Genomic DNA, 27,563 nt, shown 5'->3' with positions numbered 1-27,563 from the left:
TGCCCAACTATACCAATCCTCTCGTTTTAAAGTGGAAGAAAATGGAATCCAGAGAGAAGAAATGGCTTACCCAAGATCAGACAGTATTAATAGTAGAATCCTGACTTGATCACCACTGACAGGGAGGTATTAGGGTAGAAGACACAGGTAAGCTTACCACTGGCTCTCTATTTCCCAAACTGTTTTATCCCCTCACCTCAGACCTAATAGCAATACACACAAGATAAACTGCCTTCCCTAATTCACTGCCACTCCCTGAGAGGCCACCCTACCCCAGTCAATCCTCTGGAAGCTATTTAAACAGTGCAAAACAATTAAGTAAAGAAAATCGAACGGTGAGAAAACAGTATATAAAGGGCCTTATATATAATATAGCTGGTTATCAAACACATATTAACCCTTCCCCTACTTCTCTGGCCTGAAAAATCCTTTGTTTCCTCAAATTCTAGCTTTTGTCAGGCTTAGTCCATTAGGCCTGGCAACATTAATGACTCTTTTCTCACTATTTTTACTAGCCATTTTGCATATCTTTATTTAGCATTTGTTTGTTTTTTTTAATAATTTTCTATTTGTAAAAGTGATTCCATCACCAGTTTGAGGTCCTCCAGGGCACAAGCCAATGTCACCCTCAGCATCTAACACTAGGGTCTGACAACAGTAAAAACACATCAAATGCCTGGACAATGAATAAATAAATGAATGAAAGAACGAAATAAACAAGAAAGTCACACCAGAAGAAAGGGTGGGGTGGAATCTACAATGGTAAATTATACATACAACTATAATATAAATGCAAATAAACCCCAAACTCTTACATTCAATAGAAGGCACACAAAGAAATACTACAGGCCTTACAAATAAAGCCTATCCCAAATCCTATAAATGCTTCTCTTTTTCAGATATGATCAGAGATTAATTACTAACTATAGTGTCAGCAAGCTATCAATTTCTCCCTACTATCCAAAATGTCCTAAGAGTACAAAACAGTTTTAAAGATTTTTATTACTTATTTTAAAAGGAACTGGGACTTCAACTGAAAAGTACTATATTAGTAAGTAAGCTTCTGCTTTTGGAGAAATAACAGAAATTATGCTTCAAAGATTATCAGTTAAAAATAAATTTAGGTTGGCATTGGTCAAATGTACTTCATTTTACAGAGAAAGTAGTATAAATTTTAGAAAGAGAACAATGTCTTCCTACTTCATCTGCATTCTCCTAGGTCAAACACAAATAAACCTGAATTCAGTGATTATCACAGGCTTTTCACTGATGACAGTTTTTGTCTTTACTCTGTGGGTATTAAGGATTTAAATGTGGCACAGATGTATTATTGTTTTACTTATATGGAAGTACACACTGGCAATTCACATAAAATAAAATCTCTTGCATGATGGTCAAAAGAAAAAAGATGACATAATTATAAGTTTTTTTACAAGATGTGTAATTAACCATCAAAATTATGAGGCAGGTATTGTCCTCATTTTACAGATAGGAAAACTGAGGCCTAAGCAGGTTAAGAAATTTGTTGAATATTCTACAACTACTCCAAATATTATGCTCTTACACTATGATACCATCTTTTAGAGAAAACAAATCACATGCCTTTCAATTAGGAAAGAGAAAACCTTTTAAAAGACTAATTGATTTAACACTCAATCTCCATTTCAAGCTTCAATATTTTGGCTTTAAAAAAATTGGTGGTTCAGATAAAAGAATGCATCTGGATTCAAGTTAACCACTGCACCTTAAAATCAGGTTTAGTGAAAGATGGGTTACTATCCACCACTATTATTGGAGCAGCTGCTGCATACTCTTAAGGACTGTAATAAGCACACAGTATTTTTAAAAACTAAATAAAAGGGGGCGGGAAACACAAACATCTGACGCATCACTCAACCGAAAAGCTTCAGAGAAGCATGGAGCAGTCAATTCACAATGCAAAGTGTTGACAACACAGAGGAAAACTAAACACTTACATCTGAGATGTTGAAATGCAATGTATTTTAATCTGTCATGTGTTTAAAAATCTCCATTTGTTAGCACTACAAGAAAATGAATATTTATAACTAAGGATAACATCAACCACTGCTACTACTAGAAATCATTACCTCCCCAAATAGCATTCTGCTGACTCTACATCCCCAAATGATAGAATTGTCAGAACCCTAGGAAATTCAGAGCCTGAGAGATGTATATACGCTGTACAGAAAGCATTCTGTGAGGGGCATCTCTTTAAAATAAATTTTTTTTAATCAAGCAGATATGCACACAGTTTAAAAAGTCAAATAGTGTGACGAGAAAACAGATGTCCCTTGCCCCGCCCCTACTTTTCACATCCCTGAGGCAACCTCTTTCAAGTCTTTTGGCTATTCCTTCTGGCATTTTTCACTATATTCTATACAGCAGGTCTGTGTGTTCTTCAAATTTTTCCTTCTAGGAAAAAACTGACTTATTATAAACAATAATGGTTTAGCTCCGTGACATCTCTACCCCCATATTCCCATCACAATTTTCAGTTGAATCAGTTGTTGTTTACATTACTACAGCAGTAAATAATATACGCATTTGAGCCAAAGTACATCATGATCACTCTTCCGTTTCTGTAGAGCCTTGGCTTTCCTTAGTTAATAACTGCACCATTTGTGCATTTGCTTTGTTTTCTAGGTAACTACTAATTCATCTGCAAACTGATAAAAGTGTAACTTTCGGGACCCCTGGGTGGCTCAGTCAGTTAAGCATCCGCCTTTGGCTCAGGTCATGGTCCCAGGGTCCTGGGATGGAGCCCCACATCGGGCTCCCTGCTCAGCAGAGAGCCTGCTTCCCTCTCTCCCTCTGCTGCTCCCCCTGCTTGTGCCCCCCTCTCTCTGTCAAATAAATAAAATCTTGAAAAAAAAAAAAGTGTAACTTTCAACATATTCAAATACATCAGGTAAAACTGTTTTCATTTCTTTCTTAAATATATGCCTTCTGTAGCCCTCTATCAGGTTCCAATTTGGACTGCTTGCTCTCTAGACCTGGTACACAACCATGGTCATAGAATTTCCCTTCAACCTATCTTTGTAATTTCCTGTCCTTCTTCCATATTGGATCCCATTTCACTGATCTCATTTTTTCCTCTTAGTTTTCTCTTTTTAGTAGAGTATTTCCTCCATTAGCTTCCTAACAAGGAAATGGAAGCTACAGTTTTTTATTCTTTGCATTGTCCAAAAATATATTCATTTACCGATACTTAATAACTGAGTTTGGCTCAGTATTTTAATTCTAGACAGGAAAGCATGTTCTGTCAGAATTTTAACAGCCTTTCCTCACTGTCTTCTGGCTTCCGGTGTTGCTGTTAAGAAGCCTAGCATCATCCTGATCCCCAATGCTTCACAGTAGCCTGTACATCCCCTTAAGGAAGCTTATCTTATATAGAAGCTTCTTGGGGCGCCTGGGTGGCTCAGTCAGTGAAGCATCTGACGTGGGCTCAGGTCATGATCTCAGGGTTCTGGGATCCAGCCCTGCGTCAGGCTCTGCACTCTGCAGGGAGTCTGCTTCTCCTTCTCCCTCTGCTCACGCTCTCTCTCACATAAATAAAATCTTTAAAAAAAAAAAAAAACAAAAGCTTCTTTCTATGTGCTCTGCAATTTTACAGTGTTGCATCTTGGGGTTGGGTTGGTTTTTCTGTGGGGCTTTGTTTTTGCTTTAATTGTATGAACTGGTAATTGCTGTCTTTTAAATTTAGAGATGTACATTTCTTGTGTGCCTATTATTTAGGTACTGGCCTTCTTAGACCGATTCTCCAATTTTCCTTTACTCTATTTTCTTTTTTTTTCTTGCATTTTACATCTCTTGCATTTAGCTCTATTTTCTGAGAGATTTCCTTAACTTGATCTTCTAACGCTTCTATTAAAATTTTCATTCCCATGAGCTCTGTTCTGTTTGTTACATGCTTTTTTTCTTTTCTTTTCCCCTACATCTTGCTCTTAGTTTTCATGAACGGAGTATCTTGTTTTCTCTCTGACGATATTAATAAATTGGGTGCTTGGCGTTGTTATTGTTTTCTTTTGCTGTCTGCATGGTCTCTGTAACCTCTGGGTTCTTTTTCACTATCTGCTTTGGTCTCTGCCTTTTACTCCTAATGTTTTCCTCAAATGACAGGGGATCGCTGGGTGTACATTTATATTTAAGAGTAAGATACTAAAAACATGATCAAATGATCTGTGTGAGTGAGCAGATTGGGGGTACTTCATTCTAGGATGATCAGGCAAGGAATCTGGCTGTTTTGAGGATTCCTTTTTTCCTTTTATCTAATCACTTTTGACAGAGGAATCCTCCAATGTTCTGCTTTGGCAGTATGACTGGCTTCCAGTGTTCTCAGGATAATGGGGAGAAAGGAGGGGGAGGTCCCCACCATTCAAAAAGAAGACATTTCAACTTAGTTCCCTTTTCAGATATGTAAAATTTTACACACACACGCACACGCACGCTCAAGTGCGTGCATGTGTGTGTGTGTGTGTGTGTGTGTGTGTGTGTGTGTGTGTGTGTGAATGAGAACAACTATGCCAAAAACAGGGGCAGGGACCACATTCTGAGAAAGATAAATACAGACAATATTCAAGCAATATCAACAAGTACTACAGACAGAGTGCTTTTTGCAACTAAATAAAAAGTGCCAGTATTACTGTTCTTTAGTTATGACCTTACATTATTAAAGGTCATACCTAAATTGTGAATAAGAATTAGGTACTTCCTGTTGAGCAACATAATTACTTTCATTCACACACCCCACTTCAGTAGTTTAGAGGATTAATCATAATAAAGCAGACTCTATATTATGAATCTTTATCTGGTATCAATTTATAACCAATAGTAAACCAAAATGAATTCTGAACATAGACAAATTAGGCATTTAATATTTCATTTATACTTTTGCTTTCTATCCACAAGAGCAATCATCAAAAGTTCTATAATGGCATACATTAAAGCCTGTACAGTACAACAAAAATATTTTATTATTTTTAAAGTCAGATGCTTCATCTAATGAAAATGACTTCTGCATCATTTCTAATCCTCTCCATTTGAAATAGTTAATAAGCAGCTGTTAGATTGTAATTTGTCAACAATGCCCAGTTCAACCAGAAAACCTAGTTAGACAGTTTCTACTAAAGGAGCAAGTCAAGTTGGTTATCTCCATAATCTTGTTCAACCTATTTCTCAATATAAGATAACTGAAAAGTGACCTCTAGAGCCTAGTCCTCTAGTTGATCTTCTCTGTCTTCTCCTGGTCTCTATTCCATCCTACCAGCTGCATTTAGTCGCACATAATAACAAAATATAGAGATCTCACTCTCCTTTAAGCAGAGTATAAACCTAGTACTGTTAAATTAGTGTACCACGGCTTTAACTTCTGACAGATGATTTAAACATCATACCCATTTAGGTACCACCACATTTCATGAAACATATGGATGTGTCCTTCAAAAGGCTCCTTCCAGATGACAACTTGGATATTAAAAATAACAAACCTAACTCAGAACATTTTAAAATTTGGATAAAATATTTTTTCTAATGAAAAACAAAGTTTAGAGTGTAAGATTCTAACACATTGCCAAATTTCTTATGCAGAGGTAGGAAAATATGACTTTTATTTAAGTAAAAGGCTATTCTGCACACAGATGTTCAATAAATGTTTTCTGGATCTGTGCACAGCCCCTAAATGAGTATGAAGAAAAAGGGAATGCAGGAACAATGAACACATAGAAAGAAGCTAGTCTTCAGAGACAGACATACATAATCATCATTTTAACTCAATTCTCAAAAGTTACTGAACACCTACTATGTGCTAGGTACATGTATAATATAATATGGTACCAGCACACATAGAATTTGGATTCCAGTACCAACTTGACCACTAATTTACTGAATCGCAATCTTTCAGAGGGTCTGTTTTCTCACATCAAAAAATGAGAGATTCACTAGAGGTTCTCAAAGGCTCCTTAAAATTTCAAAATTCTATAATGTTATAACTCTATTAAATGAAATCTTTCTTCTCATTCTTCTACCCTTCCATAGTTAAGGAACTATAAACAATCTGTAAAGTCAGTGAATCTAGGTTAGTAATGTTTTCAATCAAAACTTTAAGTGTCATTTACCTGGGCTGACAGAATGAAAATAATGATAAACCTAGTATATGTTACATGCTTACAATATGCCAACCATATTTACTAATTATAGTAAACATGATTAACTTATTTAACCCTCACATGAACCCAAGAGACAGACCATTATTATTCCCACTGACGCTAAACCTGAAGTCAAATACTAAATAAGTGATGGAGACAGAGCTCAAACCCAACCTGACTCCAGAGCCTAAGCTCATAAACAGTAACCAAGAGAAGTGTCTTAACACAAATCTCAGCTAAAGCAGAATATTTGTTACACTGGGACAGGGAGCACTAAATGACATACGGAATTTAGACTACACAGAGTAAACAAGCATATTTGGGGGCAGTGAAAATGTGTTAAAAATAGTGTTTAAGGCTATCCAAGTAGCTACCTGTAGGACAGATGAAAAAAAAAAAAGATTAGTAAGATTTCTAGCTAAAATATATAGCAACAAGAATTATTTATCTACATATAAGGGAATAAGGAAATGTGACAGTCAACACAGAGGAGACAGGACCAAGAAAAACTGCCAGTCACATGGGTGCCTCTTTTCACAATTAGTACCGTAAATGATCATGAGAACAATCACCATTCGCTTTTCAAATAAAATCTAGCATTTAAAAAAATAATAAGCAGGGCTTGAAGAAATTTTAATTCTATCAAATTATAAAAGATTGAGGATTCTCTTCCAAACTCCCCCAACCATAAACAAGCAAAACACTGCATGTGCAACTGGAAGATACCATCTCATCTAATTTAAGTTTCAGACAAGACAAGAAGCTATGAAAGAAACAGTATACTCTCAGAGAAAGTTAAGAAGCTTAAAAGAAAGAAAAGACAAGTACGAACAAAACAAAAAGTGAGGGGGGAAAAACGCACTCTGTAACTAAACAAAAAGTCTTTAAATCATAGCCTTCTGAATCCCCAAAAAGAGATTAAGGTGAAGCCCTAGAGGGAAATTATCAAGGGGACTATTTCAGAGTAACAGATGTAACCTACACAAGGTTACAGAGCTAGCAAGTAATGCAGTCCAACTCAAAAGTCAGATGCCAAAGTCCACACAATGCTGCAGAGTACTGACAATGATAGACACTATTAGATAATTGGAAAATGATGGTTTTTGGAAATAGGAGAATCACAACATCAAATAAAAGTTTAGAAATCTTCTTGTCCAACTCTCCATCTAATATATGAAGTTTTACTGTAACCTCCTCAATTGATGGTCTCCCAGTCTCTGCTGAAACTCTTCTAAGACGAAACAACCTAATCTTAAAGTGACCTACCTTACTGAAAAGCTCTATGAATCAAAACTTTCCTTTAACTCCACCCAATGGTTCTAAAGTTTTGTCCTATTGGTGTTCCACAGTCTATTCTTTAAATGTGTTGGTGTTCCACAGTCTATTCTTTAAATGTGTTAAGAGGGCTCTTTTCCTTCAACAGCCTTGGGTTCTAGACCCCTTCCCACCCTGATCATTTTTCTTTGGAGCATTTAGCAGTCCACTGTACTTGAAATAATCCAGATAACAGCCTAATCTTGAATATAGCAGTATTACCACCTCTCTTATTATGAACACAGTATTTCTACCAATATAACCAAATAAAGGCATTCAAAGTTTAGGCTAACTGGTTTGTTTTACCTGTGCAAGGGGAAGGATGTGTTATGTGTTATGTTTTTGTTTTAGCAATGAGGGGGGTTGCATCCACATCATATAGTTGCTCATACTAAGCTTGAAGTTAACTAAAACTTTTAATTGATTTTTTTATATGAACTGCTTTTAGGTTAAACCTCACACTTTAATACAAACTTTTTAAATTTAAAAGTAGAACTTTGTATTAAGTTCTGTTAAACTTCACTTTTTTTTTCCAGTTCATCATTCCAGCCTTTCAAAACCCCTCTGAAGAACTGCACTCTCTACCCTCCACTTCAGCACATATATGGTATTATAAATTGTTGATTTTCTGGTCTATGTCCTCCCCTAGACTTTGAGCTTTTCAAGGACAAGCACTTATCTCCATATCACCTATGCTAAGTATAGTACATGACACTTGGTAACTGCCCAGGAGATGATGAACTAACTCCCTTTGATTCTGTCATTTAACATATTCTTCCCAGGGCCACCTACAAAACCAGAAATATTCATACTGGTCATCCTTAAAACTTGGGAGTCAAGACTACAGAGTCCTGTGGCACATCATAAGAGATTCCCCTTCAGATAACAATAAAGTTTAAGGTTACAAATAGCAATGCTCAACTACTTAAGATATAGATGACTATCTTCCCCAATATTCCCCAATCTTAAGGTTATTATTCAATACACCCTGTCTGGGATGCCCAAGAAAAATAATTAAAGCTATCATATTTCAATCATGATTTATAGACTTGCTTTTCAGAGAAAAATAAGCTTAGAAAAGATGTACACAAATTTTCTAAAAGCCTTGGTGGGGGGGGCGCCTGGGGGTTAAGTATCTACCTTTGGCTCAGGTCATGATCCCAGGGTCCTGGGATAGAGCCAGCGTCCGGCTTCCTGCTCCGTGGGGAGTCTGCTCTTCTCCCTCTCCCTCTGCCCCTGCCCCTGCCCCCCCACTCCTTTCTCTCTCTCAAATAAATAAAATCTTTAAAAAAGGCCTTGGGAATGGGATGCCTGGCTGGCTCAGTCAGAAGAGCATGTGACTTTTGATCTTGAGGTCATGAGTTCGAGCCCCAGGGTGGGTGTAGAGATTACGTAAATAAATAAACTTTTAAAAAAATAAAAAATAAAATAAACTTTTAAAAAAATAAAAAATAAAAGCCCTGGAAATGACTTCTCAAAAACTACAGAGAAATACTAAAAAGAAAAAATAGGCTGCAGGAAAATGTTGTTCAGGTCTTACAGTGACAGTTTGCCTAAGGTTTGGGGTGAGGGGAGAGAGAGAATCTTAAACAGGTCTCATGCCCAGTTCAGGGCCTGACGCGGGGCTCAATCTCAAGACCCTGAGTTCATGACCTGAGGTGAAATCAAAAGTCGGACACTTAACCAACTGAGGCACCCCAAAATTTACTTATTTTAATATGGTTAGCTGCCTAGACATCACCTATCAAAATCCCAAAATAAAACGTATAACTAAGATGCAATCTGATTGGGCTTCATGTTAAAGAGCTTTAATTTAAATAACAGGATATTCTAAATCAGCATTTTCCAAACTACGTTCATAGTGTTAATGGATATTCAGAGAAATAGGGTTCTACGGCAAAATAAGTTCAAGAAATTCAAGATTCTGCAATTCCCCACCATGCCCTCCTTTCTCAAGTCACACTGAACACATTAAAGGTCCCAAGAAGTCCAACAGAAATGTTAATGCTGCATTTAACATTTTGCAAATTTACTTAGCCACAAAACCTTCTTTATTATCATTGTTTAATCTATTACCATCTCATTTCTTAGCACTTCACAAAAGAAGAAATATAGAAAAGTTGTCCAGAGTTCCATTTTATGCTTGTTGTTCCAGCAAAATTATTAAAAGCTTCTCCCTTCCATACTTAAAAGTGCCCCAATATGGACGATAAATTATCTAGTCATAGAATTAACACTCCAAAACTAAATATGAGTTATAAAACATGTGAACCACCTTTACCAAATGTCAAATTAACATGGCCATGTTACTGCATGCAGTTAAAATGTTATGTAGATGATGATTAATCTCGAACCCTTTTCCCAAACTTCTTGAAGAATTCTCCACTAGCAATCTTACATATATTTTCAAAATACTCTAGACTAATAAATTCTTGCTAATTGAACTCAAGAACCAAACAGATTTAGACAGTGAAAGACATCTGTAATTGCAAAATTTTAAAGAGTCCACTATATCAAATTGCAAGGAAAGGCAGTATCTTAAAAACATTAAAGCAGTCCATAAAAGATGTTTAAAGTTTTAAAAGATATTTTAAAAAATTATTCCAGGTCTTAACTATGAGAATTCCTCTCTATTCTTGACCCTGTTTTCACTCAGCCCAGTCTTTCTGGATGACCTCATCCATCTCATGACTTCAAAATGCCATCTCATCTCTAAGCTGTTAATTCCCAAATCCACTTTGTCTATGTCCCACACGTACTCAACTCAACATGTCCAAACCTAATACATCAAATTTCTCTCAAACCTTCCGACCACCTAACCAGTTGTCCAAGCCAGAAACTTCTACACCACCTTCTCCTTCACTCACGTCTATTTACCAAGTAGTATCAATCCTAATACTTTAAAATGTCTAAGTCCCTGTTATCACTTTATTTTTTTGACGCTTTTGCCTTTTGATTTTATTATTGCTCAGAAAAGCTTCTTTTTTTGTTTTTTTGTTTAATTTGGCTTTCTGACCCTGCGCTTGTGTCTTCAATACTTTCACCATGATTTTCTGCTCCTCCATAAGGAAAGCCCACTTGATCGTGTTGCAGACACACTTTGCACACATGGACCCACCAAAGACTCTGCTGAAATGTTTTTTTGTTTTATTTTTATTTTTTATAAGATTTTATTTTATTTGACATACAGAGAGAAAGGGATCACAAGTAGGCAGAGTGGCAGGCAGAGGGAGAGGGAGAAGCAGGCTCCCCACTGAGCAGAGAGCCCACTGCAGGGCTCGATCCCAGGACTCTGGGATCATGACCTGAGCCAAAGGCAGACATGTAACCGACTGAGCCATCCAGGTGCCCGTTTTTTTTAGACAACCTTTTAAGGACTTTAGGTCCCACAGCAGGAACTCCTCTACGTCAACCTAGGCATACGCTAATGCGAATTTTGGTGCTTGAAAGGTAAACATTTCTATTACCAGGGGTTCAGGCCAGCCTAGTTTTGTTAGAGGCTATTGTAGGACAGCCTGCAATGGTATGTCAAATGCTGGGCCATTCTGAATGCCTATGGATGCCGTCCCCTGAAGAGCCCTATTTACCACTTTAATTCAGACTACCACTATCTCTATTCTCCCGATCTCCAATATTATCCCCTCCAAGTCATTCTCTACACTAGTGATCTTCCTAAAATACAAGTCTGATCATGTCATTCTCATGCTTAAACCTTGCAATGATTACCCACTACACTCAGGATAGAAGCCAAACTTCCTAGCATGGCCTAAAATACACTTCATGATCCAGTCTCAGCCATTGCCACTAACCCCCTTTACCAGCTCCCCCTCATCCGGTACTTGTATATACATGCTGTTTTCTCAGCAAGTAATTCTTTTCCCTCTCATCCCAACCTTTTTCTAGCTAACTTCAACTCATTCTGGTGTCAAATTAGATGTCATCACCTTTGGGATACTTTCTTCAGTCCACCCTCAACATTAGTAAGTTTACCCTCCTCCTACATGCTCCACAGATTAACCCAATATAGCCCTTATGTTATACGTAGGTAAGTCCTATTTACTGGTCTGTTCGCTATCAAACTATAAGCTGTCTATACAGACTGTGTTTTGCTCATTGTCAATAAATGTGAGTAATGATGATCTGACATCCGTCTTAATTATTATGAACCATACTGGTAGTGCAAACCTATTAGAAATACACACATTACCTCCCTAAAATAAAGACATTATATAATTCTGCCCAATGCCCAGTCAGTATGTTACTGGTATCCAAACAATAGATTACTTAGTTTGGATGGCTAAAGAATTTTGTTCTTACTCCTACAAAGAACTGTTCAAAATGCAGGAAATGGAGGGGGTGGGGAAGAAACTGACATATAATTAAAAAGTCAATGTGCCTGAAGAGTAAGTGAACTGAAAAGGGAAATTAAGATAGGAGACCAATTTAGAGATTGTTGATTAACACCAAAATGATACTATGAGAATGAAATAATAAGGTGGTAGTTGGGAAGGAAAGAAAGACATAACATTAAGAAAGACGTGACAAGACTTGTATGTGGAGGGATTTTGTAGTTCAGAAGGTTCAGAAACAGGGAAGCCTTCCTTGAGCACCCAAACCAAGTCAGGTCTCCTTGTTACATGTACTAGAATTCTGTCCTTTTCCTTTATAGAACTTACTACAGTTTCAGACTCATAATTTCAATGTGACAATCTATCCCCAACTTCCCAGAATTTGCATTACTCTCCTATTGTGTATCTCCACACATGAATTTACTGGGTGTTCCATAAAATATACCTCAGTGTTTTTTCTCCACATTACCTTTGTTCATTGTTGTTCCCTCCGCTTGAAATAACTTTCCTATGATCAACTATCAAAAGTCTTCTCCTTTAAGGCCCAGTTTGAAATAAGCTTAACCAGAAGTGACCTCTTCCCCTTATGAATACATTGTTAACTATTCATATGGTTACTCTTTTATGTTGCTCTCCATTATAGTTGTTCTAAACATTTCTCTCCTCCCTATGTATGAGGCAAACTCCCTGAGGTCAGGTATGGGGCAAAGGGAGCTGAGGTAGGTCTGGAGAGGCTAAATAGAAGGGAACTCTAAGCACAAAAAACAGCTGAAGAGAAAGCATTAGAGAACCAATGAAAATCCACTCCCTCTCCCAAAGGATTCTTACACTGGGTTCTACAGAAACCCCTACAGATATCTTCCCTTCTAATCCTCATACTACTTACTGTTCATACTATTTCTAGAAAATCATTGCCCAAAAGAAAGATAATATAAGCTCCAAATTCAAGCTACACATGTAATTTTAAATTTTCTAGTAACTATACTTTGATTTTCTTTAAGATTTTATTTATTTGAGAGAGAAAGAGAAAGCATGAGCAGAGAGAGGGAGAAGCAGACTGCCTGCTGGGCAGGGAGCCCAATGCAAGGCTCAATCCCAGGACCCTGAGATCATGACCTGAGCTGAAGGCAGATGCTTAACTGAGCCACCCAGGCGCCTCCTAACTATACTTTTCAAAAGCAAAAGAAAAAAGTAAAATCAATAATATATTTTACCTAAACCAATATATCCAAAATATTATCATTCCAACATGTAATCAATATAAAAATTATTAATGAGATATTTTCATTCCCACACTACGTCCTCAAAATCCATTATATATTTGCACTTCCACCTTCCAGCACACCTCAATTTGGATCAGCCACATTCCAAATGCTCAATAGCCACATATGACTAGTCATTACCGTATTGGACAGTGCAGCTGTAGAACAATATCCCTGCCATTCACTGAAGGTTTCAGCACCTGCCTCAACTATCCAAACTCCAACCCAATACCCTCAGCTATATTTCTTAACTTTTTATCATTACTCTCCACCCTCAGCCACTCACTCCTGTAGCCACACCCTGGACCTTTCTACCAAAACCTGCGCCACTTCCAAAATCACTAATTCAAACACTGAATCCTCCAGCTACCACCTCCTATTCTTGCTTATGTACCTCCACTGCAACTATTCAACATCATAAATATCTATCACTCTCTATCCATCTGCCCTCTTATATCCAGCTTAGAGAGATTCCACAGTCCATAATTAAATTTCCCTTTGCAAAATTCCCTTCCCCCTCTATGCCTGGCACCCTCAACTGGTTCCAACTTTACAACACAGGCAGACAGAAGAATGCATGCACACAGGCAAACAGATGTTACTATACATTCATAATTGTCAATTTCAATGGCAAAGGCATCCCACTAAATTTTCCAGTAAGCCAGCAATCGAACTTCCCACAATAATTACTTAAATCTTTTCCTTGCTTCTCCCACACCTCTTTCCTCCAAAAACTACCTTTAATAAGCATGCATAAAGCAAATGACTATTAAACTTTCTATACCAAAGCATTCAAAATTATTATGTTACTTAAAAAAAAAACCAACAACAAAAACTTCCAGAGGTGCCTGGGTGGCTCAGCTGGTTGAGCCTCTGACTCTCGGTTTCGACTCAGATCATGATCTCAGGGGCTCAGGTCATGATCTCAGGGTTGTGGGATGCGGGCCCATATCCAGCTCCACAGAGTTTGCTTCTCTCCCTCTCCTGCTCCCCCTCCCAATGCTCGCGTGCTCATACCCTCACTCTCTCTCCTTCTCTCTAAAATAAATAAACTTAAAAAAAAAAACTTCCAAAATTTAAAAACAGCATTTTTTGCTAATTATAAAAATGAGTGCTTTATAAAAATTCAGATATAGAAAGGTGCAAGAGAACCAAGCTATTTTCATGTACTTGACTGGAATACTAGAATATGTTTCACAAGGGCCAAGACTCAAATCTATTTCACTTCCAAATAACGACTGAGCATCTAACACAGTATCTGGCATGTAAACCAGCTTTCATTTTTATACTGATGGAATGAGATCCTTGCCTTAAGCAACTGGGATAGGATAGGCCAAACTTGAAACAAGGAAAAGGAAAGGCAAGGGGAGAGTGCTTATTTGTTTTCAAGGGTTAGCACAGAATGTATATAGCCCAGTAAAGGAATAATTATGTTTTACTTTACATGAAACCTTTTTAAATGTATCAAACAAAATAATGGAAAAAATATATTGCGTGTAACACAAACTTTAATGGTTTATGCTTCCACAAAAAGCTAAACTTTTCTCACCATTTCAACTTCTTCATGGACTACAGGATGAACACATACAAATCTAAGCACTTTTCAAGATTTAACCAAGTGTCTATCACTGTGGCAATTAACTTAAGCCCCTTTGTCCTCCCCAAACATCAATAGGCATAATTGCTAGATTCTATGGGCATATATATTTACCACAGCTATGCATGTTTTCAAAATGAGGTCTCCAAAACCTTCTTCTTCACCTCCACCTATGGAGTCCTCCTCTTCAAATGCTGTACCAAATTTGGAAAATTTATAAGACTATGATATTTAATTAGATGGTTTAATTAGAGACAACAGCTTAAAAACAACCTTACAAGTAAATATATACATAACTAATATTTCATCACGTTTTGATTTTAAAAGCAACTTATTAATATAAATTATGTAAAAGGAACTAGGGAGGAAATAGGATGAGGGTGCACCAAAAAAGGCCTCAAAGTTTTGGAATACTCTATTAAGTTTGATGTTTTATTAGTCTTCTATAAGTTATACATTCTTCAAAATTATACATATTATTTTGTGTATGTATTTTCTTAAAGCAATCTAGACGTCTCAAAAAAGAACACAATTTCTATTATCACTAAATATAAATCTTCATTCAACACTGGCAACTATTTAAGAATGGTTACCATATATTAACATAGTTCATATTATGAGCTTCACAGAGTTTACAATGTCCACCAATGATCATACACAAACACCTACCATATTCCCTCCCTAAAAGGAAACAAAATGACATTGAAAAAAGGAAAAAAGAAAAGTTAAGTCACAAGCACAAAGAGCAAAAGACAATAATCAACTGGTTAAAAAAAAAAGTAGGGGCGCCTGGGTGGCTCAGTCAGTTAAACACGTGACTCTTGATTTCAGCTCAGGTCTTGATCTCAGGCTCACGACTTAAAGCCCCATGCTGGGCTCCACACTGGGCATGGAGCCTACTTGAAAAAATAAAATTAAAAAAAAAAAAAAAGGAAAGACACAGGTCCAGTCCTCTAACAATAGAAAACAAAATGAAAGGGAGAATATTACTAAAGGATTAATACAAGACAATTCCCTAGAAGTGAAGGACATGTGTCTCCAAACTATGCCATCAAGTACCTTAGCACAATGCCTGAAAAATACCCATACTAAGGCATTTCATCATGAAGTTTAAGCACACCAGGAATAAAAATCCTAAAACCTCCAGATAGGTCACATGTAAAGGTTCAAGAATGAAATGGCACTTTGTACCATGTACAATGAAGAACTCATCTTTATGTTACAAAAGGCAAGTATATACAAAAGAAAATGTCTGTTCTAACTGTTCAAAATTCTACCATACTTCAAATTGTCTAGTTTCATTCAAGAGAAAAAACTAGCCCTTAGAGAAAATTTTCTAAAAACCTAAGATATCTTGAAGCTCTAACAGTAAGCTAGCTTTCTGTAAGATCATTATTCAAGTTCAGGGGCGCCTGGGTGGCTCAGTCATTAAGCATCTGCCTTCGGCTCAGGTCATGATCTCGGGGTCCTGGGATCAAGCCCCGCATGGGGCTCTCTGCGCAGCGGAGAGCCTGCTTCTCCCTCTCCAACTCCCCCTGCTTGTGTTCCCTCTCTTGCTGTGTCTCTCTGTCAAATAAATAAAATCTAAAAAAAAAAAAAAATCATTATTAAAGTTCAACCTTAACTTTACTTAAAGTCCTTTGCTCCTAATAGATTTTGGTTAATTTAGCTTCGCAAAATAATAACCTAAAAATGAAGGATCCTTTTTTAAAACCATGGGTCAGGGAGGAAGGGAGGTGGGGGCAGGCATTTGGACAGGAGGGATACAAAAATCTCAAAACAAAAGACTACAGTAAGTTTTGTTTTTTTAAAGATTTTATTTATTTATTTATTTGAGAGAGAGACACAGCAAGAGAGGGAACACAGGCAGGGGGAGTGGGAGAGGGAGAAGCAGACCTCCTGCCGAGCAGGGAACCTGATGGCGGGGCTCGATCCCAGGACCCTGAGATCATGATCTGAGCCGAAGGCAGACGCTTAACGACTGAGCCACCCAGGCGCCCGTATAGTAAGTTTTTCAAAAGAGTTAAGTTACGTTAACTTTTTTTTTCCTACCGATCTAGTTAATTCTTATGTGAAAGCTGAGGAGAAACAATCTTAAATATAATAATTCAGGGCGCCTGGGTGGCTCAGTCGGTTGCGTGTCTGCCTTCAGCTCAAGTCATGATGATCCCAGGGTCCTGGGATCTAGTCCCACGTCCTGCTCCCTGCTCAGCAGGGAGTCTGCTTCTCCCTCTACCTCTACCCCCTGTTCGTGATCTCTCTCTCATGCTCTCTCTCTCTCAAATAAATGAATAAAATTTTGAAAAAAATAATAATTAAGAAATATAGAGATTTAAAGTTAAGTAAAATGTACACATCAACCATGCATGGCTCTATTACTGGTCTTAACCAGATAATTATGATGCAAGATAGTATGTATCTGTCTCTCCACCAGACTGAGTTCTTTTCCAACAGGAATTGTTCTAATTATCCCTGTATACTGATGACTAATACCAGACACACAGTATACACTCAAATATTAACTGAATAAATACATGACCGTATGAGAAGACCTAACTATATAGGAAGTAAAATAAGTTCTCTTCAACACCATGTTTTTAATGAGCCACGTAAGATTATAAAAGGGAAAACATTGGGGCACCTGGGTGGCTCAGATGGTCAAGCGTCTGCCTTCGGCTCAGGTCATGAGCCCAGGGTCCTGGGATCGAGTCCCGCATCGGGCTCCCTGCTCCTTGGGAGCCTGCTTCTCCCTCTGCCTCTCTCTCTCTCTTACTCTCTCTGTCTCTCATGAATAAATGAATGAAATCTTTAAAAAACTATCTTCATTTTTTTAAAAATTCTTTAAAAAAATAAAAGGGAAAACATTAATGGATGAAGCAATTTTTAAATCAAGTGAAAAAAATTATTTTTATATTCATTAAGATATTACTTCTTCTGGGGGCGCCTGTGTGGCTGTCGTTAAGCATCTGCCTTCAGCTCAGGTCACAATTCCAGGGTCCTGGGATGAAGCCCCGCATCAGGCTCCCTGCTCAGCAGGAGGCCTGCTTCTCCCTCTCCCACTCCCCCTGCTTGTGCTCTCTCTCTCTCTCTCTCTCTCACTGTGTCTCTGTCAAATAAATAAATAAAATCTAAAAAAAAAAATATTACTTCTTCAATCAAATACCCTAAACCCATAGCTAATTAATAAAAGCTTGAGTTTAACTATTTGCACTTCACATCAATATCACTTTTCCTTTAATTAACTTTATCTGCAGAATTACGTTCACTGGAGGACATGCCCCTTGAATTCCAACAGCATTCACAGCACCCTCAGCACCACTACCCCCACCATACAAACACAAACATCACCCCAATCCTTCAAATGGATTATGCAGTTAGGATGACAAGACATTTGAACATCAAAAACTGGGCCACTTTTACTAAAGCTACAGATAAAACTAGACATTGTATGCAAAACAAAATGTTAATTATCACTCTCCACACTCAAGAGAATTACCTATTAAGATCCCCAGCAGATTCCAGAAAATAACTCAGGACAATATGAAGTGTTTACCTACAAGAAAGTAGTTCTGAACAATTATCAACCAGTCTATAAGTAGCAAAGTTGAACCTACTCAATCAAACTGTTCAAGAGTTACAGCACATTTTTATATGCAAATAATGCTGCTCATTACAGGTGAATCTTATCTAATATCCTTTCCATTGGGCATAGCAGGGTTGCCATGTGGAAAACCTTTTTTTTTAATTTTTTTTTAGGTAGGCTCCACTCCCAATGTGGGGCTTGAACTCACAACCCTGAGATCAAGAGCCACAAGCTCCACCAAATGAGCCAACCAGATGCCCCCCAAAAAATTTTTTAACATAGTTGCCACATATACCAAGAAGTAACTTTTTAAAAAATAGTCTGGAATTAAGGGTTATTAACTTTAACTGTTCCCCTTTCTCATTAGTAATTGCACTATTCCTGGGGTTACTATTTAAATTTAGGAGTGAAAAATAATGGCAATCCTGAAATTCATTTTCTTTTCCCTAATTAGGATTCAATTACCCACAAAATACCATACTTAAAAAAAACTTTCACCTTTAAGATGTTACTTTATTTTGAAATCACAGATTAAAATAAGTTTTGCACAAAAATCTTTGTTTTCTAGTATTACCCTGACACCCTGGGGAAAGACACTTGAGGAATACAGAGGCTGAAGCTTTTCAAATGCAACTCTAAAGAAAGGTAGAAAGAAACTAGAAAAGCATTCAGAGTTTTATAATCTCTAGGTTCCACTTCCAATCCCACAAGAGGGAAAGGAAGAAAACAAAATAGGTCAAATGCAAACCAATTATCTTAGGTATTTGGTAAGACCTAGTAAGATCTGCTGAAGAGGAAATTATTGGCTAAAATAGGTTAGGGGACATCTGTATGTATTTTTCATTTGCCCAAGCTATTTCTATCCCCTACTACAATCAAGGGTTGAGACAAAACCTTGAGAAAATAAAGAGTTATACAATCCCCACACCATTACTGATTTAAAGCACTTGAGAGTAGTCATTGAATGCAATGCAAACATCAGTATTTTTACTACAGAGATGCAAGATACAATTAAACAGTTTCTGCTTACAAACTTGCCTTGTAAATGAGATCACCATTATCTATAAGCAAACCATTTTTTCTTTTAAACAAATAAAAAAAAATGCCAGGGTGAGAAGGTGAAAGGGATAGTCTGATTTTAAACTACAGACTCCTGGTATTGTAAATCTTATATAAACGGTGTTCAAGTTCTCAAAGTTTTTGCTCTCAGGACTCTTTTATAAAGTCTAGAAAATGGAGGACCCCAAAAAACTTTGTTGATTAAATCTATCGATATTGGGGCACCTGTGTGCCTGAGTCAGTTAAGCATCCAACTCTTGGTTTCCGCTCAGGGAGCAATCTTAGGGTCCTGAGATTGAGCCCGGTATATGGCTCCGCGCTCAGCGGGGAGCCTACCTGAGATTCTCTCTCTCCCTCTTCCTCTGCCCCTTTCCTCCCCACGTTCTCTCTTTTCAAATAAATAAATCTCTTTTAAAAATCTAACCATATTTACTGTTAGAAACTAAAACAATTTTTAATGATTTATCATTTAAAAATAATTATCTGTTAACATAAATCACATATTAATTTTAAAAACTACATTCCAAGACAAAAATATATTAGCAAGACTATCATTGTTTTACATTTTTGCAAACCGCTTTAATGTCTGACTTAAAAAGACAGCCAGATTCTAATATCTGCTTTTGCATTTAATCTGCTCCATGAGGTTGTTCTGACTGAAGTACAGGAAGAAAATTCAGCCCATGCAGGTATGTAGTTGGAAAAAGATAGTATTTCAATAGTCTTTTCAGATAACTGTGGATATTCTTTGATTCTTCACCAAAACTCAACAAGCAGCAGTTTCTTTAAGGCTGTTGCAATATGAAATCTGAAACCATATCAAGTGAATACTTCCTACTCTGATTTATTGAAATCCATTGGTATATCTTCCATTTCCAATGGATCTTTTTACCCACGCATGAATTTACAATACCATGCATTATTTAGAAAGCACTGCTTCACTGAGTTACGCAGTTCTTCCAAATGTTGACACTTTCAATATATCGCATTCATTAGTACCACCACTGATCTTATCAAAAAGTATTGGGAGGCTGTCAAACTCACAGTAGCAAATACAAGTATTCCAAAATTCCATTTTCGCTTGAAAACTTGAATTTTATCATCAGCAACAAATACTGTCAGTTGTTTTTCTTGTAGAGAAAATGTCCTGATTATCCAAGTCTGTATAACCATACTCTGTCAGCCATTCTTTCAAGTAAAAATGGTATTCCATTAAAAAAGCAGCCAGTTCAGCCCACAACTCAAACAACTGCACAAAATCTTTTCTTGGATTTGGTACTCAGTAAAAGTATTTACAGGTACTTCTCATTTCATCACACAAAATATATTTCCAAATGGATTCAAGGATTGAGACATAATCAAATTAATACTTTCTTTTTTGCTTAATTAAGGATACTAAGGATAACTGGCATTTATTTTTTAATTCCAAATGTATGGTGACATACTAAACTAGTACAGTTTAGTGCCACTGCCTTAATTCATGCTAAGGCACCAGCAATTTTACCCACCACTGATTCTGCAAATGCCAATATAATAAATAGTGCCTTACTACTATTAGAAAAATAGTTTTAGACTTGGACCACCACCCCCAGAAAGAGCCTAGAAAGCCACCAGAAGCCTGGAAAATGGACTTTGAGAACCACTGTAATAATAGCTGATGCACTACTTGTATGATTAAAAAAAGGTAATTTTTGGGGCGCCTGGGTGGCTCAGTCGTTAAGCGTCTGCCTTCGGCTCAGGTCATGATCTCAGGGTCCTGGGATCGAGCCCCGCATCGGGCTCCCTGTTCGGCAGGAAGCCCGCTTCTCCCTCTCTCACTCCCCCTACTTGTGTTCCCTCTCTCGCTGTGTCTCTCTCTGTCAAAATAAATAAATAAAATAAAATAAAATAAATAAATAAAAATAAAAAAGGTAATTTTTTAATAAATATCCCATTATAACAAGAATGTCTAAATACACACACATACACAGAGATACACTCAAACCACTCATAGTCTGATACCTCAGAGTTGGAACTCAAAAATTATGAATGACAGAATGTGATAGATAACTTCCTAAATAAGTAACAAACTATTGCCAAGTACCTACCATCAGCTAGGCGCCTCTACATTCCCTTTCTTGGGTAACTTACAGAACCCCAGAGACCAGAATGATGATTTTAATCTAAGAGAAAAATGTTTATCCTGAAATCTTTCAGATCTTTTTTTAAGATTAGACCTACACGACTGCAAGAAAAAGTCTTAAAAATTCACCATAAAGCACAAGATAGCATGTTAAATTCTATTTTAAGCACTATGCCATGAAGCTAAAAACAGGCTTGCTCACATTCAGAAACCCAAATACAAAATGAACTGCTTTGGTTGTGCACTGCCAGAATCCCGTAAAGAGCCTACATTCCATTTCTCCTCAAGCCAAACAACCTTTACCTGTTTTAGTTTTTATTCCTATTTTTCAGTGAAACTCCAATGCTAATACCATAGATATTATATTAAATGTGGCAACTGGTTTAAAAAAAGCAACAGTATAACAAAACTATCACAACAAGTTAAGAACTTTTAGACATATACATTGATAAATTCAAGAGGTAGACCTCTATAAATATACATACAAAATATGTGCACTGTTAAAAAAGAATGAGATGATCTCACTTTGGGATATGACATGGAAAGATCTTCAATATATATTATATTAAGTGAAAAAAGCAAGTTAAAGGATATTAGGTATAATATGATCCCACTTGTGTTTTTAGAAAATATACTTATGTACATGTACATTCATTTAGTAATACTGAGTTCCTTCTGTGTGCCCAGTCATATGTGAATCTAGATATATACATACAATAAATTAAAAATACTATACAGGCACAGTTAATGCCCATCCAAAGAAAAATGAATAGATTAGACACAGAAGACTATGTATTATTTCATATATATGAAATGTCCAAAATAGTCAAATCTACAGAGACCAAAAGCAGATTAGCAGCTGCCTCAGGGTGAAATGAGTTGTGGGCAGTGGGGGTGATAGCTGAAAGGTACAGGATTTCTTCTGGGGGTAAGGAAAATATTTTAAAATTGATTATGTTGATGGTTGCACAACTTTGTAAATGTACTAAAAACCAGTTAATTGTGTACTTTAAATAGATGAACTGTATGGTATGTGAATTGTATCTCAATAAAGCTGTTATGCTCCCACCCCCCCAAAAATAATAGATACCAAAGTGATTACCTCTGGGGGAGGGGAGGGTTGAAGATGATGAAGGTCTTTAAAACTGTACTCTATTTACTGCCATATCACTACAATCAGAAATGTAGTCACTTATTATCTATATAACGTAAAGAAATATAAAAGACAAACCTAAAACAGTCTTTCATAAATTATTCTAGATTTTCTTTATTTTTTTTAAAGATTTTATTTGTCAGAGAGAGAGGGGGAGAGCGAGAGCACACAAGCAGAGGGAGCGGCAGGCAGAGGGAGAAGTAGGCTCCCCGCTGAGCAGGGAGCCCGATGTGGCACTTGATCCCAGGACCCTGGGACCATGACCTGAGCTGAAGGCAGATGCTTAACTGACTGAGCCACCCAAGCACCCCATAAATTATTCTAGATTTAATGTTATTCAAGTTCATCTCCAAAGCAGCCATAAAATAAAATGTGATGATGTGAATGTTTACAATACAGACTGTCATATAGACATGTGCATCAGCCCCCTTACTATAAAGAAATGAATTTTGAACATAATTTGTTCATTTCACAAATGTATCTTAAGCCCCTACTATGTACACAGGGTAGGAATGGGGGAAAATGAAGTGGTGTACAAAGCAGAACACTAGTCAACAAAAAGAAGCAAACTAACAGCTCTGGCTTTAAGTTAAGGACTTTTGCCATAGAGTACAGGAGACAAAATACACAAAAAGTGGACTGGGATCAGACTATAGGAAATCCTGAATACCTGAGAGCTAAGATTTTACCTTGTTTTCGATGGAAAGCCACTGGAGTGACAGGATGAAAAGAAATGTTTGGGGAAAATTAACCTGGCAGCCAAAGGGGGGAAAATTGAAAGCAAAAAAGAATAGCAGGAAAAGTAAGAAGGAGATGAAGTTTTAAAAAATAGGCACATTTGCAACAATCTCTGGAGAGTTACTGATATTTCAAAGTTACTAGTTAATGTTCAAAGGATTTATATTTATTTTGTTTGATCTAAGGTGAAACAGAAAAGGAAAAAGGGTAATTTCTTCATTTTACTGAGTTTTATAAATGCATTACAAAGAAGGAAGTTTTACCAGGTAATTCTGAAGGGAGGAGGAGTTTGGGGGCTATCATTTCATGTGATACCACTTAAACCAAAAGTAGAAGGAATGAAAAGTAGTGGGAGTTCCACAGTTTTTAACATGGAAGGGGAAGTATAATCACAAACGTTTTGTAATAAGAGTAGCAAAAAGTGCATAGCAATTATGAAACTGATAATAAAATACAACCATGTACTTAACATTTCTTTTCTCCTATTTTTAAAAATCCTAATGGTAAAACTTGTTATATAAATTTAAGTTTACATGGACTAAATCTGATATGTCAAATTTAGAGTTTGATCACTTTCACGCCCTTAATCTCATCAACTATTCCTTCTACAGTGTACTTCCCAGATGTTGCACAAATAATAACTGACATATCCATTTATTGATTTAACCCATAAAGATTCACATATGCATTTATTAGTTAATTTAACCCATAAAGGCTTCTTCTTAAAATAGAAAAATATTTTCATTGCCTCTGTAACCTCTTTTCTATAACAGCTTCCTCAAAACAATGTTATCTACAAACTAGTATTTTGGCAACACTTAGTTTTGAGAAAAAAATATGAGTAAGGCAAACTCTCATTTCCACTTTATATTAATGCTCAGCACTGCTTTTCTTAAAGTGTCAGTTAAAAACAGATGCACATCTAAACAAGGCACATAAACTTCCAATATTTGATTACTATGATATAATTTCCAAAATCAAACATACCTGAAATAAATTATAAATGCTGTTTCATACTCTATTTCATACTCTATCAAATGTTTACTTACATTTTTATAAATATACTCTGCCATCATTTAATAATCTTATCTGATACGTTTACAGAAACAGAAACAAAGGTATAGACAATGAACAAATCCAGAATTACTTATTTCACTCACAACACTTCATCTAATCAAAATACCATTAGCATTGCTCCCTAAAGCACAGAAAAAGTTGTCATATCAATGTATTCTGTTAGAATAAAACATGTGCAAACCTTTATATCAGGCTGTTTGTCAAAATAAGCAAAAAAGTAGAAATATCTAATTGTCCAATGATAAGGGACTAGCTGAATAAAATACAATGTTACTTTTCAAATGATCACACAGACCTATATTTACTTACCTAGAAAGTTAGCCATGAAAATAGCAGATTACACATAAAGAAAAACGTGATTTCTTTTTGTGATGAATATACATACACATATGCTCAAAGAGAGAAAGTCTAAACAGATAGATACCCAGATGTTAACCATGATATTTCTAAGTGCTGGGCTTACAGGTGTCTTTTTTTTTCTGCTTATTTTTCAGTATTCTCTGAAATTTTGGCAAAATGACATTTGCAAGAATTAACATCTATGATTCCAACTAACAAACTCCAAAATATTCCTTGCAAAAGGCCCAAGGAATATCCAAAAATACCCTGGCATAGAGCAAGAGGGAAAGTATTAGCAACAACATAACTGGAATTCTTTGTTAGCGAGGCACCCTAGAGGGCTCCAGAACAGACATGGCACCTTTACAGCAGCCTATACAGTACAGGGTTTGAAATCATTAAGACCTAGGTTCAAGTTCCTGCCACTTTTACTTGTATGACCTTGGGCTAGTCACTTACTCTTTCTGGGCTCACTTCATCAATGAAAGAGATATGACCTGCCTTCCTACCTCAAAGAACTGTTGGAAAGATCAGATGAGATAATGTGATACATTATAAACTGCAACATTATAAAGTACAAAGTACTATACAAAAATATTCATTCAAATATGAAAAAAAGAAAAAGGTGCTTAATGCCAGAGCAAAATACTTCAGAAAGCACTACAATTCTATAAAGTAATAAACCAACCAGGGGCTTTGTTTTTAAAGGCTACATCTTATCATAAACACCCAATTTTTCAGAAACTCAGATACTTCTTCCCAGTTCCCACTACAACCATGAGCCATTTTATTTTCTTATCCCTAGTTACCACCAGGAAAGGGTACAAATCACACTGAACTCAAAAAGCCTCAGCAAGCACCCTGGAGCAGCACGTTGATGTAGTTTACCAGGAGAAACCCAAGGTCAATCAGCTATGGACTCACCACTAAGCATTATTGCAATCCACAGTGGTTACAAGAGACTCTTTGAAGAGAAAGACAATACAATGACCTAGGAGAAAACTGTAGATGAAAAAGCAGTATTTCAAAACAATTATATGAAATACTTAAAAACCAAAGTGTTTTATAAATTGTTTTTAAATACTCTTCATAAAAATGGTGACTTAAAACAAAAGCTATCTAAATGTGGCACCTGACACGAAACCAAATTAGGGAGAGTCAAATCAAATTCACAAATAAACTGTAAGGTTTCCATCCGAAATAAAAAGCAGACAAATCACACCACAAAGATTAAAATTAAGTGGCTATTTCTTGAAAATAAAGAGGCAGAATATGACAACAGAATTTACTGACATGCTTATACTTTTAAAAGCGTAGTGTCAAAAGTATGGCTTCTCTTCCCATTGAATTCCATTATTTTATTCCACTAAAATGATGAACTTCTTCCTCCCCACTGTTCCTCCTGTGAGTTAAAAGGGCAATATAACTTGATTTGAGAGTTAATGCAAACAAATTGTAATAAAAAAAGTACTTTGGGGCACCTAGGTGGCTCAGCCGGTTAAACATCCGACTCTTGATTTCTGCTCAGGTCATCTTAGCGTTGTGAGATCAAGCCCTTGAGCCCCTACCCCACCCCACCCCACCCCAGGCTCCATGCTCAGCAGGAAGTCTGCTTGAGATTTTCCTCCTCTCTGCCCCTCCCTCAACTCCCCCTCGAAAAAGGGCATGCACTGTCTCTCTCTAAAATAAATAAATCTTAAAAAAAAAAAAAGTACTTTAAGAGGAACTACATGAAGCTGTCAGATTTTTAACTTCCAAGATCATCTGGCCATCACACCCTCCTGCTTTTTAAGTTCCTAAAGATAATAAAATGCTCACTCTCGACCTTCTTACACATGTCATTTATGGGTATTCCCCTAATGAAAAATTAAACCTTTCATAAACAAATGTGCACAGAGAATTCTTTTTGATATGTATGACTCACAATCTAATTTTTATTGGCAGTATCTTCAAGTGTTGCAGCTTGCACCATTCCTACAGGAGATACAGATCTATCCATTTTTCCCATCTGATCTTTGTAGATTTGTTATAGATTTAAAAGAACTCACTCAAATGGGCCATGAGGAAAATAATTATGAATACAATCCACAGCAAGATGAAATGTGGGTTGTGAATTAAGATAACAAAAAGGTCACTGTATTTACTCAAAGCCTCATAGTTGGAAATCCATTGTCAGACTATATTTTCACCTAAAGCTGAAAAATCTGGGTTTTTCTTAAATTTTATTCTGACTTATCCTATCTTATTAAGAATAAATGCTATTTACTTCCAAAACAAAAAAGAAAAACCATCAGAAAATATAATTTCCAAAAGGAGTATCTTCCAAAGCTTACTGCACAGAAAATTATATACACACATTCTCAAATAACTATGGTAGGCGTTCCTAAGATCATCTACCCCTTCAAAAAAAAAAAAAAAGCCCAGCAAATCTAACCACAATCAAGTACTAAAATTTTTAACACAGCTACCACCAGCTAAGCAATTTATCACAGCTTCTCAAAGTACTGGGAACACACAATGCCAAACCAGTATGTCAAAACAGTTATTATAACTTGAAAAAATTGTACTACAGGAACACAAGAGTAGTTTTTCCTCTGAAAAAAACTCAAGTAGATTTTTTGAGAGGGCAAAAAGGGAGACCATTTTTAGAAAAATAATGTTTCCCCCAAGTGTTTAGCATTTATCTGATAGAGGCTCATTTTTGTAAAGAGAAACTTTACCTAACAAGACTCAAACCAGGGATCTGATCTATCCCCAAAGGCACTTTCTTAAAATGAGAAAGAACAAAGGAGGAAATCTCCCAGCA

The 27,563-nt window shown here is 36.6% G+C and overlaps 1 protein-coding gene across 2 annotated transcripts in view; it reads right to left on the bottom strand.

The window, feature by feature from the left end:
• PIAS1 (protein inhibitor of activated STAT 1) overlaps positions 1-27,563 on the bottom strand; it is a 117,402-nt gene that overhangs the window by 87,783 nt on the left and 2,056 nt on the right. The window lies entirely within an intron of this gene.

Source organism: Eumetopias jubatus, unplaced genomic scaffold (assembly GCF_037043125.1).
Source record: "Eumetopias jubatus isolate StellerSeaLion01/CBP00866 unplaced genomic scaffold, mEumJub1_p1.0 scaffold_7, whole genome shotgun sequence".
NCBI classification, from domain to species: domain Eukaryota; kingdom Metazoa; phylum Chordata; class Mammalia; order Carnivora; family Otariidae; genus Eumetopias; species Eumetopias jubatus.
The sequence above is the reverse complement of the archived record's forward strand: the minus strand, read 5'-3'. Positions and strand labels throughout refer to the sequence as shown.